We start from the raw sequence: 13,342 nt of genomic DNA on the forward strand, positions 1-13,342 counted from the left end.
ATAGAATTCACTCCTAAGGGGGTAATTCTATAAAGTGGGTACCAAATGCCAAGTACATATGTAAATGACCAGAATACTGGCATATATGTGCCTACACATGCGTGTAAATGCCAATATTCCAGCTGCACAGCAGTGGCGTAGCCACAGGTGGGCCTGGGTGGGCCAGGGCCCACCCATTTAGGGCTCAGGTCTATCCAGTGGTGTGCTGGAGCCGGCTCGCACTGGCTCGCAAGAGCTGGTTGTTAAATTTTCTTCCGGCTTGCGAGCCGGTTGTTGAAAATTGCGAGCCGGCTCTGGCTCTCCTCCCTCCCTCCTCCCTCCCTCCGGATCCGCCTCACCGCCCGCTTGTTTTTTGAATTCTTTGGGGCAGGCAGTCTTGCCTGCCCGCTTCCAGCGCTGACTGTCCTCCCCTGCCGGTTCGCGCTTTAAAAATAGCCGCCGAGACTTCCAGAGGCGGCCTCCCGAGACTTCTGCTGAAGTCTCAGCGGCCATTTTGAAGCGCGAATCGGCAGCGGGGGACAGTCAGCGCTGGAAGCGGGCAGGCAAGACTGCCTGCCCCGAAGAATTCAAAGAATAAGCAGGTGGTGAGGGACCAGATCAGGAGGGAGGGAGGGAGGAGAAGAATTTGCCAAACAACTCGGGAGGGGGTGGCAGGGGGAAAAGGGAATCGCTGCTGGGCATGGGTGGATGGAGGGGGTCGCTGGGTATGGGTGCATGCTGGGCAGGGGAGAAGAGGGTCACTGCTGGACATGGGTGCATGCAGGGCAGGGGAGAGGAGGGTCGCTGGGTATGGGTGCATGCAGGGCAGGGGAGAGGAGGGTCACTGCTGGACATGGGTGCATGCAGGGCAGGGGAGAGGAGGGGAGAGAGAAGAAATGCTGGACATGGATGGAGGGGAGAGAAGAGTGAGGAAGGAGATGAGATGAGGAAAAGGAAGAGAGGAGAAAAACTGCACATGGATGAAGAAAATAGGCAGAAGCTGAGGACCAGAAATGAAGAAGAAAGGAGGAAAGGAAAGAAATAAATGGAAAGGAAGCCCTGGAAACGGAGTTAAGAGGACAGATAGCAGCAGAATCGGATACTGGGCCAGCATGATCAGAAAAACAGTCACCAGACAACAAAGGTAGAAAAAAAATCATTTTATTTTCATTATAGTGTTTGGAATATGTTCACATTGAGAATTAGGTGCTCAACATTAAAAGTTTATATTTATTTATTTATTTACTTATTTATGGCATTTTATCCCACATTAAACATGAATTAGATTGGAACCTGGGATCATTTAATTTTTTTTTCCTGGAGAGAGTAATGCATTGCCCCCCCCCCCCCCCCGGGCTATAGCCAGCTCTGCAATTTGGGGGGGGGGCGCAGAGGTAGATGGGGGGCACAGAGGTGGACAGGGGGGGTGGGCGCAGTGGTGGACAGGGGGCGCTGAGGTGGACCGGGGAGAGAGCCTGTTGTTAAAAATTTACCAGCACACCAATGGGCCCATCCAACAGTAGCACACATTTAGCGGTAGCTAGTGGGGATCCCAAGCTCCGCCAGCTGAAGACTTCCCCCATGGTAATGAAAACACTACTCTCTACGATACCAGCATCTGCGCATTCTCAGTTTTCAGTGCATGCCTGCTGCAGACTGCCAAGGTAGGAAAAAGCATTTTTCCGCCAGCTGAGATATTTTTTTTGTGGTGGTTGGGGGGAGGGAGAACACTTGGTGCCTACCCATTTCTTGTCTAGGCCCACCTAAAACCTGTTGTCTGGCTACGCCCCTGCTGCACAGAATTCTACAAAGGTTGCCTAAATGCTGAAATCTGGTGGAAATGCTGGCATGTAACAAATCGGATATATGCAAAAGCAAATCCCACAGTCCTTGGTAAGAATAAAGATATAAGGAAATAGAACCAAGACTAATTGCTGCTACACATAAAAAAATCGGCTAACAGCACAACTTATATCTGTTTGAATACAATATTCTTTTTTCTATTTTCAAAGAGTGCCCTCAGCAACAAACCACTTGTTTTGGGCAAGAACATTTCTGTGCCAAGAGCCACTCTTTGATTGGTATATGTGCTATTGCCTATCTAAATAGTGCTATAACAGAGTGATAAATCAAAAACGTGAACTTCTCTCTAAACGTTTTTTTTTTTTTCAATTACTCGTTACATGCTTGTTTCTTCTTCCACACTCCACAGTCGCTCTCTCCGACTAAATGATAGGCTTCCCCTGAAAGCGCCCGACTCTGCGGGTTTCAAAAAGTCTTTCCTCAGGGACTCGGGTTAAAGCCGTCCAGAGACTTGAATTACAGCCATACTCTCTTGACTGCGCCATGTGTGCGACTTTCACTTGATGCACTGTCGCAGCTTATAAAGGCGTCATTCACGTGACTCAAACCGGAAATAATTCTTATGACGTCACTTACATAAGTGCTTCCCAAGCTTACTCAGCAGACTTCGCAATGCTATGTTGACTGGCAGCATGTAACAAATGGCAGTTGGGCACATAAATTGCCCTGTTATATAACACTGCACCTAAGCTTTGGGATTGCACCTGACTAGGCCATGGCCCCTCCCTTGACCACACCCCCTTTTGAGTTGCATGCAAGACAATTTAGAATAGCACATAGGCAGATCCATACATAAGTCCTAATTCATGCCAATTTTTGTGAATAATTGATTGTTAACAGCTCATTAACTAATTAGTTTACATCTGGATCTGGGATCCATGTCCAAATTTGGGAGACTTTTACAGAATCCAGGAGTAAACGTCTATATCCTAAAGAGCAATGTGTGGTGTTACACCTCCTACCAAGCATGTTTAGGATTTGGGAAACAGCTGCTATTGAGCAGTATTCCACTGGCTGGAGGGAATAGAGGGGTTGCCCCCTTAATCCCAGTGGTTTTGTTCCTTCAGATGTTAAAATGGCAAGGAAAAGTGGTCACTATGACAGCATCGGGATAATACCCAGTTATAATTCTAAGGTCACGTGAGATAACCAGTTAGGTGCTAGCTTTGAACCCATTTATATTAGACGAGGAGGTAACATCAAAAAGCTGAAGCCAGTCCACTCAAGGAGGTTTTAATTCTCCACAATGCAGCTGTCACCATTTTAGTACCCTCAAAACAATGTAATTGATAGGGCAACAAGCTCTGCCTACTGGCTTCAGGCCAGATGATGGGCCAAGCATGCCCCTGGCACCTCCTGTTCATAAAACCTTCTTGATATTATATATGTCTATTTTTCTAAAATAGATATTTGTGCTGCACATACCTGACACATAAACATTCATTTTCCCCTGCTTTTCAGAACAGGCTGTACGTCGGCAGCTTGTGACACATTGACCTGCGCATCTCAATTCCTAGTTCTATCTAAAATGGAGTTGTATATGTTATGCGCATGTGTTAGCTTTTACACCAGCTCTGGCATAAGCCCTTCTGCCTAAATTACATGTGCATATTTCACCTGGTGCTCTAGTATTCAATAAAGGAAAGTAACATTGTAACATAGTAGATGATGGCAGAAAAAGACCTGCAAGATCCATCCAGTCTGCCCAACAAGATAAACTCATATGTGCTACCTTTTGTGTATACCTTACCTTGATTTGCATCTGCCATTTTCAGGGCACAGACCGTAGAAGTCTTGCCCAGCACTAGCCCCGCCTTCCAACCACCAGCCCCGCCTCCCCCCGACCGGCTCTGCCACCCAATCTCGGCTAAGCTTCTGAGGGTCCATTCCTTCTGAACAGGATTCCTTTATGTTTATCCCACGCATGTTTGAATTCTGCTACCGTTTTCATCTCCACCACCTCCCGCAGGAGGGAATGTCCATTTTCGATTCTGGTATGTAAACGTGTGGCCTCCCTGCTTCATATCCCCAGCTTTTGCACCTACTCTTATGCGGATTGGGTGTATGGGCGGGGGCAGGGGTCGGGGGCTTGGACCCAGGGACGGAGTTCTTAATCTCGGTCATTGTCCGTTTCTATCTTTGGATGGCATGGTGCGGAGTCTCCCTGCGCCAGGAGATCAGGTCAGTAGAACGGGTTAGCTGGGATATTGTTGGAGCTGTGTGGGAAGTGGCACGTTGGGAGTGGGTAGAAGTAGGGAGGGGTACATTTTGCAGATGGTGGAAACATGTGCGATTGAAGCCACCTTGAATTTGTTTGAATTTATTTGACTGTGTTGGGGGGGTAGGGGGTTTGGTCTGTCTTTGTAAATAGGGGATTGAGGCGTATTTATGTACCTTTTAGCTTTTATGTATCTGGTTTTCCGTTTCCATTAATAAACGAATTTTCCAAGTATCCACCACTCTCCGTGAAAAAATACTTCCTGACATTTGTCTTGAGTCTGCCCCCCTTCAATCTCATTTCATGTCTTCTAGTTCTACCGCCTTCCCATCTCCGGAAAAGGTTCATTTGCAGATTAATACCTTTCAAATATTTGAACGTCTGTATCATATCACCCCTGTTTCTCCTTTCCTCCAGGGTATACATGTTCAGGTCAGCAAGTCTCTCCTCATACGTCTTGTAACGCAAATCGCATACCATTCTCGTAGCTTTTCTTTGCACCGCTTCAATTCTTTTTACATCCTTAGCAAGATACAGCCTCCAAAACTGAACACAATACTCCAGGTGGGGCCTCACGAACGATTTATACAGGGGCATTAAAACCTCTTTTCTTCTGCTGGTCACACCTTTCTCTATACATCCTAGCAACCTTCTAGCTACAGCCACCGCCTTGTCACACAGTTTCGTCGCCTTCAGATCCTCAGATACTATCACTACTTTGCATTATAAAAATAAGGGACCCTTTTACTAAGCTGCATAAGCGTCTATGCGGACCCAACACACACCAAAATGGAGTTACTACCCGACTACCCCGTGGCTCTTGCAGTAATTTCATTTTTGGCTCGCATCCGATACAATGCGTCTGAAAAACATTTTTTATTTTCGGGTGTGTGTAACGGATGTGCGCCAAGCATTTGGCGCACGTAGATCATTACCGCCCGGTTACCGCGTGAGTCTTTACCACTAGATCAATGGCTGGGGGTAAGGTCTCAGACCCAAAATGGACGTGCGACAATTTTTTTTTTTTTTTTTTTTTCCTTTATTTCAACTTTTAAACAAGATCAAGCTTGTTATGAAATACAGCAATAATATTTTAAAGAACATAACTATTACCAACAAAATAATTATCATGCTTCCTTAGATCACAAAATTCTCAAGGGGGCTAAATGAAAAGAGAAGATTACATATCATATATTGTTATAATTAAACAAGGCTGCATACCTCTCATTTTACATTTTAACTATCATTTCAGTTGTTTCATCTGAAGAAATGACTTGAGCTGTTCTGGTGAATAAAACACATATTTTGTTAATCCCAGTTTTACAATGCATTTGCAAGGATATGCTAAGAAAAAGGAACCCCCAACCTCCAATGTCCCTTTTTTGAAAGCTAGAAATGCCTTCCTCTTTTGCTGGGTTTGCTTGGTAACATCGGGATAAATCCATACTTTCTCCCCTCCAAAGAGGGACCTTGCATTTTGATGTTGCTGCATGTCCATTTTCGGCAAAAAAAAAAGGCTTTTTTTACAGGCGCGCTAAAAAAAGGATCGGCGTATGCCCAAAACCTGTGCCTGCACTACCACAAGCCATTTTTCAGTGTGCCTTAGTAAAAGGACCCCTAGGTGCTGTATTGGCACCCTCTAAATGGCCTAAGGTTTCACTAAGGGGTCCTTTTACTAAGGCGCATTGAAAAATAGCCTGTGCTGGTGTAGGCGCATGTATTGGACGCGCGCAGGTCCATTTTTCAGCACACCTGGCAGTAGCGTAGCCAGAGTTTAATTTTTAGATGGGCCTGGAGGTGGACTGGGTGGGCACAGACCTCACATTTCCTCTCCACCCGCTACCACCCCCCCCCCCCCCCGCACACCTGCCTGCTGCCACCGCATTTCCTCTCCATCCGCCCACCACCGCCGCATTTCCTCTCCACCCGCTAGCTCCCCTCCCCCATGACAGCCCCCTGCACATGGTCAGTTCTGGTCATTTTTACTGACCTAAAGCGCCGTTCTCCCTCCAGCGCTGGCAGAAGGCTGGCTATGGGAATCGCCGGTGCTGGAGGGCGAATGGCGCTTCAGGGCAGTAAAAGTGAGCAGACCACATGGATGGGGAGAGCGGGCAGAAGAGGCTGGGCGGGCCTGCAGCAAAGGTGGCTGGGCCTGGGTCCGTCCAGGCCCACCCGTGGCTACGCCCCTGGTGCCTGGAAAAAAAAGGCCTTTTTTGTGGCTGAAAATGGACGTGCGGCACAATGAAAACCAGCGCGTGTCCATTTTTGGCCTGAGACCTTACTGCCACCCACTGACTTAGCGGTAAGGTCTCACTGCCAATTGCCGCCGGGTTAGCACTATGCGGTAGAAAATAGAAATTATTTTCTGCCGCGCGTCAAAAATAGAATTACCGCCTGGTGCATGCAGTAGCCGGGCGGTAGTTCTAATTTGATGCACATTGGACACGCATAGGCGCCTACGCGGCTTAGTTAAAGGGCCCCTGAGGTGTAATGCGAAAGACTTTTTGTGCTCAGCTAGAACTATACTCCAGGGAAAAAGTCAGCGGCAGAACTATCTTTGTTAAGGGGAAAGAATGCATTTTGTGAAAAGAATGCTGTGGGAAGGGAGAATGTGGTCTGCTGAGAAGGAGGTAATGATTTATACCATGGAAAATATATTTGTATTACAGACAAAAGAAAGCAGTGCCATCAACCTCAGCTCCGGTTTAGTACTGTGCCGTTAGAATAAATGATATTACTTGTATGAACTGACACTGACCTGCTTCACAAAATAAAACTCCCTGTAAATCAACCATAATGTTTTATGAACTGAGCGTCAGTGTTAGTCTAACAGTATACAAGCGAAATGGTAAGCAGCAGAAACTCAGACGCCTAAAGACATATGGAGATCTCCATAAAATGCTAATATAAAAGCAGAACTTTCCCAATAATATCTTCTAAAGTTGCAAAACCACATCTCGTTCAAACAATGCCCAGCAACTTATGCCTTCTCCTGTGGGGCTCTGTATCTATTTCAAACCATCTGTATTGGAGCCATGGTGCCATGACATTTCATTCAGAGCTTCTCGAGTTTTGTTCTGTTTTAACTCCCTACCCTTTCCCTGTTCTCCATATCAACCCCCCCTCCCCACCCCCACCACCACCACCACCCCAGTGCTGTGATTGTGGCCTGCAATACATCTCCAGTGCTGCCTTTCCCAAGGAGCAGAAGCTTGGCTTGAGAACCAAATGCAGATCTCCTGCAACTTACAGTTTACAATTTATCTTACAGTTTATTTAAACTTTAAGAAGGCCAGCGAGCTGCATAGCGAGCAGCCGCATATAACATGGCGGCTGCCACACGGTAGCTCCCTGGCTCGCACGTCCTCCGGCTTCCCCGCCTTGGAAGGAATGATGTTACAAGAGACTCCAGTGGGGATTGGCGGGGAGGCCGAGAGGGGGTGGGATCATGTCTTGTCGGCGTGAAAAACAAATAAAGGGCTGCCGAGGAGGCAGGGAAGCCTCTTTGGCGGTGAGCAGCATGGCTTGAGAACCAAATGCAGATCTCCTGCAACTTACAGTTTACAATTTATCTTACAGTTTATTTAAACTTTCTATACCGTCCATATTGATATACAGAGCTGGGCAGTGTACAATCTAATATCGGGGAAAGAGGGAAACAGAAAGGAACTACAATTTCATAAAGGACAAGATATATTTATTTACTTATTTATTTATTTATTTATTTATTTATTACTGATTATATAATTTAATCTATGATCTACTCTACCATTTATGTACTTAATACAATACCACTTTGTATTTTTCATTCCGGAAATGGCGATCGCCACTACGGCATACTGTAAGCCACATTGAGCCGGCAAAAAGGTGGGAAAATGTGGGATACAAATGCAACAAATAAATAAATATATCTATACAAGAATATAGGTCCAATCACCACCAAAGATAAATGATAAAAACTTAGGGGCCAATGATCAAAAACTCTGGCGGTATTCTGAATCTCCACTATTACTTTTATACCAGTCTATCAGTTCATATATATTTTTTCTTTTGTTTTATTAAATATTTTCAGTGCTCAGTGTCTATTGAAGTGCCAAACCTCCGTTTTCCACGTAACCAGCATATAGCACTACAAACCAAATACCATCATAGCACTGGACCCTTCAAATGATGGCTATTCTGAATAGTGCCATAAAAATACCGCCAGAACAGCGCAGAGCAGAGCTGCGCCCAAATGCTCAAAGCTAATGAGCAATGCTATTGAACCATGCTACACACAACCTATAGGCAACAGGCCAGAGTTGTCTTGTAGGTTGTGTGAGCAGGGGCATGAGAGATGGGGGTACAAAAATTGCTCCCCATCCATTGCCTTCCCTGTGGTGGTCTCAATGCAGTGGATGGGGCAGAGGCACTAGAGGGCATATCACACAGGGAGTGATTACAACTCAGAATGCTCCTGGCAGCTGCTCAACACTGCTTGGCATAGTTTCAGCACTACCATACAGTAAAACATGCATAAACTACTACTACTTATCATTTCTACAGCGCTACTAGACGTACGCAGCGCTGTACACTTGAACATGAAGAGACAGTCCCTGCTCTACAGAGCTTACAATCTAATCAGGACAGACAAACAGAACAAATAAGGGATAAGGACAAAGAGTAGCAAGATTCCATGCAGAATCCTAAAGAGTAGCAAGATTCCATGCAGAATCCCAAAGAGTAGCAAGATTCCGGAATCCCAAGACTACTACTACTACTACTTATCATTTCTATAGCGCTACTAGACGTACGCAGCGCTGTACACTTGAACATGAAGAGACAGTTTTTGTCAACCCTCTGAACAGAAAGGAATATCAGATCAGCTTTGCTACAGACTGTGAAACAACACATGTGGTGTATATTTTGATCTGCTTTTGCCCTAAGATCTACGTCGGAAAAACCAAACGATCATTGAAATTAAGACTGAGTGATCACAAATATAACTTAAAATACAAACGCCTAGAGGCACCAATAGTAACCCATAGCATGGAAAAGTCACATGACTTCTGCAATTATAAGTGTGCGGTTGTTGATCACATCCCAATATCGATACGGGGGGGGGGGGGGGGGGGGGGGGGGGGGGAGCTAGGGATAGAAAATTAATACAAAAAGAACAATGATGGATATATAGACTACGGTTTTTAAACCCGGAAGGATTAAGGTAAGGTGGAAGGCTTTTTTATGAGCTTTTTTAATGAACTTGAGGAAAGGATCCGAATAAACGGTAATTCTGAAATAGGTAGGAGTCCCCTTTAAATTCAGAAGAGGTGATTGGATAAAAGTATAGGAGTCCTACGTATTAAAAACAGCTGACAGGCGCCATCTTTTAAACATCATAGCAGTGAGGAGCAACAAAACTGCGAAATCTGCGAGAGGTAAAGGCAGTAGACATTCAGACTAAGTGAGTACATGAGAATTAAGATTGGTACACACAGTGTGATAAAGCGTAAACAATTTTTCTGTTTTCAGGGCAACAATAGCGGAGGTTCAGCTCCTAACGAAGCGAATGCAAAACAGGAGCTCGCTGTAGAGCGAACCTACAAGAAAATGCCCCAAAAAAGATAAGTGCTAACAGTTGCATATAAAAGTATAAAATGTATGCGATTTAGCAATATAAGAGGATTTTTGACTGATGAGGATGCCCGCCTGTAACCGCACTGGTAAACTAACGAACCAGCGGCAGAGCGGAGCGGTGCTATTCAAAACAGAGTGAATTTGCACCGGGTATCTGAAGTCCTTTACCTTTTAATAAGAGACTGTGTGGAATTTCATAGTTTGCAATACAGATATTAGATTTTGAATTCAAACTGCAAATACTGGGTTGACTGAGATATAAAATAAGCGCAATTTAACAGAATACATTAAAATTACTTTCATATCGGACACACAAAGTGGGTTGAATTTGCACGAGTTTGAAATTTATGTCTACGGCAGTCATCAGGGTTGTGCATTCAAGCATTAGGAAGGGGAAAAACCTTAATGACTGACTTTATGGCTCCCAGGTTTCAAACTTATGCCAGCTCAACCTATTTGCATGGTTTTTTTGTTTTTTCCAATTCTCAGAAATAGCATTACTCACATGGTCCAGTTGCCTTTCCTGTGGTTGTTAGCAATATCCTGGCCTGTTGTGGGACCGTGAATGGCCTGTTCTGCAGTTAAAGAGCTTGGCATGCACTGATAAGAATTCTAAGGTTTACCCTGTGGTGGGCTAATCTAAGGTTTTAAGAAGTCATCAAAGGTATTTAACATTTCAAAGACAAAGACAAGAGGCAGCCTTTCTACTGATAGAGTTATCAGCACAAACACAGTGCCACAATTATTCTCACTTCTTCATAAACACAACTCTTGTGTTAGCTGGTTTGTAGACTATAATTTTTGCAGTCAATGGCTGTGGCAAATGGCCCCAGCAAGCTAGGGTTGCCAGTTCCATCTTAGGTAGACTGATTCTGACTTGGTCTTGCTCAGCCGTCGATATGGACTTGTAGACCTACTTTTATTATTTATTTGGATTTTGCTCACACCTTTTTTCAGTAGTAGCTCAAGGTGAGTTACATTTTCCTATCCCCAGAGGTCTCACATTCTAAGCTTGTACCTGAGGCAATGGAGGGTTAAGTGACTTGCCCAAGATCACAAGGAGCAGCAGTGGGATTTGAACTGGCCACTTCTGGATATCAGGGCCGGTGCTCTAACCACTAGACCACTCCTCCGCTTAGCATAGCTTGATCAAATTCAAGCAGAGTTCTTCCCTATGGTGTCCCTTCTTTCAGTAGATGTCTTTGTTGACCAGCTGGTGGTACAAGGGGTGCTCTTGGTCTCTTGTCTCTTCTGAGATCTTCTGATTTACTTTGGATTTTTTTGTTGTTGTTGTGCGTTGGCCAGTCGGCAGGAGGATTGGGCAAGCAGTGCCATATACCTGCTGCTTCGTTACCTGCTGGTTTTCCTTTGCAGTTAGATCTATGCAAAACCTGTTCGGGGAAGTCTTAAAATGTATTATATTGGGGAGCTCACTGCACTTGTTTACCTAGCGTCTACCGCAGGGTTAATCCAGCCCTGGTTACAGCAAACCATTTGGCTGAGTTATACAGTTCTGCAGGCCTTCTTTATAAAGAATATTTATTGGCTTCCATGCCATATATTATAAACTAGATTTACATAGTGCCCGTCCTTCCGAGGGAGTCCCAGAACACTCTCTATAATAAAGAACAGCGGCATGTGCAGAAAGTAACAAAACCGGGTCAGCAGCAAGAGCTTGGAAATGTAATATTTCAGAAGCATGCATGAAACGCTCTTAAAGCAATACAGATTTTTTAAAAACCCATAATATATAATGCAGGGGAAAGGGGAGCAAAGCTACAGAGATCAAACGGTGTCAGTGCTGCCAGCAGTGCAGAGTTCTGTATGAAATAGCTTACTTCGGTCATTCATGATGTCTTGATATTTTCAGAGCATTTCATATTCATTCTTACCATGTTGGAAACACACAGAGCACTTGGCAGGCCCAAAAAGTCTGCCTTTAGCACCTAACTAGGTTTCTAAACCTATTTTACTTTTGCGATGATAAACTGACTGAGCAGGTTGCCCCTTACAGATGGATATCTTGGTTCTACCTGTATTTGTCACTGTGCAGTGCTCATGGGTCCTTTTATTTATGGCATAGGAAGAGACGCTTGGCACCTCTTATAAATTATAGGTGGGCACCGTGTGACTTCTGTAATCACTGTGCAGCAATGGAGATTATGAACACACGGGATTATGCATTGATGAGGCCAAAAGTGGGGAACCCTTTTTAATACACCAGGATGGCTCCCCGCTCGCCTTATTCCAATTCACGGCAGTATTGCGTAGATATTTACAGAAGTTGGGATATAATCCAGATAACTTTGGGACCCACTCCTTTAGGATACGTGCAGGCCTCCAGTGTGGCGGCTGAAGGTCTCCCACTGATAATGATCAAAAAAATAGGCAGATGGAAGTCGGAGGCATATAAATCGTATGTTAGGAATGTGCTCCCAGACAGCCGAGGGGCCTTTTGATAATTTAACCATTTATTTTCCATTTCAGGGGCCGCCTTTGGGACGAAAAGCGTGTGGATTGTTGGACACACTTTTTTGTCAAATGGGCCACTTGCCGAGCCGAGGCAAGACCTTATGGCGCCCTAGGGCATTAGAGTGCACTGGATGGGAGTTGGGGGAATGAGATGGGCTCAGTTTGTCCCATTTCTCTGGTGCAGATCGTCCAATTTGTCCTCCTCCACCCCCCCCCCCCCCCCCCACCCCCAGTGCCACTGTCATACATCTAGGTGGAAATGACTTGGGAGCACGGTGTTGCATTTGAATTGGGGCAAATGGCTTTGCTTGACTTCTCCATCATATCACAACTTTTTCCCCATACCCTGATGATTTGGTCCAATATAATCCCCAAATTGTGTCACAAACAGTGGAAGTTATGGGGCAGAGCAAGGAAAAAAGTGAACAGGCAAATTGCCACATGGGTCATTCAGATGGGTGGACTGCAGGTGTCACATACATGGGCTGAGGAACTATGCAAGGGGTTCTTTTGGAAGGACAACGTACATTTGTCCAACATTGGGAACAATCTGTTTAATAATGATTTACAAAGCATACTCAAAGATATATTCTTGGCACCACTGACTGCAGCTGATGGGTAGATAGCCCGGGGCAAGTAATACTACTCCAGGCTGTACCCAAGCCTGATGTGATATAAGTTATGCAGCTGGGACAGCTGCGCTTAAGGTTGAGCCCTCTTGCTGTGCGGTGGGGAGTTCTGGTATGCTGCTTGGTGAATTCTTGGTCTTGCTAATGGCGACGGACTGGGATTGGCATGTTAAAGCTTGAAAGCTTTAGGTTGACTGGGCTATCCTAATTTTAAGTTAAGTTGGATTTAAATAAAGCTGTGGCCAAGTTGTTGCCATTTGCAAATACATGAGTCCTGTTTTCATTTATATGAGTTAATGAGGTTATAGGCAGGACTGAGAAGTCACGGCTGCCTATGTTATTTTTGCGAAGATAAACTGAGCAGATTGGCCCTTACAGATGGATATCTGGGTTCTTCCTGTATTTGTCACTGTGCAGTGCTCATGGGTCTTTTTATTTATGGCATAGGAAAAGACGCTTGGCACCTCTTATAAATTAGTGGGCACAATGTGACTTCTGTAATCACTGTGCAGCAATGGAGATTATGAAAACCATGACGGCAACAATGAGAGAAAATAGATTCTGC

This window comes from Microcaecilia unicolor, chromosome 6, assembly GCF_901765095.1.
Source record: "Microcaecilia unicolor chromosome 6, aMicUni1.1, whole genome shotgun sequence".
Lineage (NCBI taxonomy): Eukaryota > Metazoa > Chordata > Amphibia > Gymnophiona > Siphonopidae > Microcaecilia > Microcaecilia unicolor.